The following is a 1,043-nucleotide window of genomic DNA, read 5'->3' as shown; positions in this document are numbered from 1 at the left end:
TCTTCACTGAGCTCCGGCGAGATCACGGCATTGTCTGCTCCACCGGCAGCTCCAGCGTCTGCTCCACCAACCGACGATTCTTCGTCTCCACCAGCCGGTTCTTCAGCAGCCTGTTCTTCAGTAACTATCACCGGTTTATGGTTTGAAAGGATTCGAAATATCGCCAAAAGTATTAAAGGAACTAAACGGACCAGAAGAATTGGTAACATGGTAAGACTCTGGGAATGCGAAACGTAAATGGTAGGACCCTCGGAAATGCCAAACGTAGAAGACAGAAGTTTAGGTTATTACTGAAAAGAAAAGAAGGGCACTGAATATTGATGAAGGAGGGAACAAGAAAACACCGCAGAATGTTACCGCATAATGTTACCGCAGAAGTAAAGTTCGAGAATATTCTCGTGAGAAAAGACAAAAAAAAAAAATTAGCAAAAAATTTTAAAAAGTAAAATTTACATTTACTTATATAATANAAATAAATTTAGTTAGAATAAACATTTTAATACATAACTCTTAAAGAAATAGACTTTAATTTAATTTTACGAAACGTGAGATTTACTTTATAATCTATTTGGAATTTCTAACAAATTTCTTAAGGACAAAAGACAAAAATCAATTCTTGAACCAACTTTGATCCATTATTTATTTTAAGTTGAAAATTTCAATCCACTATGGAGCATTATTTTATCTGGACAGCAGGTTGAATAAAAGTATTATTTATCCGTTGTCATTCGATATTTTAAAAATCGGTCTTATTAACTCTTTTGTTATTTGTTATGTAACTACGAAAAATATTTATAACTTTTTTCATATTCATAATAGTACAAAAATCATATTTTATGACGTACAAAAATCATATTTTATGACGTACAAAAACGAACTATGACGTACATAGTTTTGTACGTTATAACATGTCTATATATTTTATGACGTAGTAAAGATTTACGTTATCTGAACATATTATGACATTGTTTCTAGAAGAAATAACTCTAATGAATGTGAACATAAATAATTTTACTCAATTAATATTATGACACTCCTTCTAA

Source organism: Vigna radiata, chromosome 2 (genome assembly GCF_000741045.1).
Source record: "Vigna radiata var. radiata cultivar VC1973A chromosome 2, Vradiata_ver6, whole genome shotgun sequence".
Classification (NCBI taxonomy): Eukaryota; Viridiplantae; Streptophyta; class Magnoliopsida; order Fabales; family Fabaceae; genus Vigna; species Vigna radiata.
The sequence above is the reverse complement of the archived record's forward strand: the minus strand, read 5'-3'. Positions refer to the sequence as shown.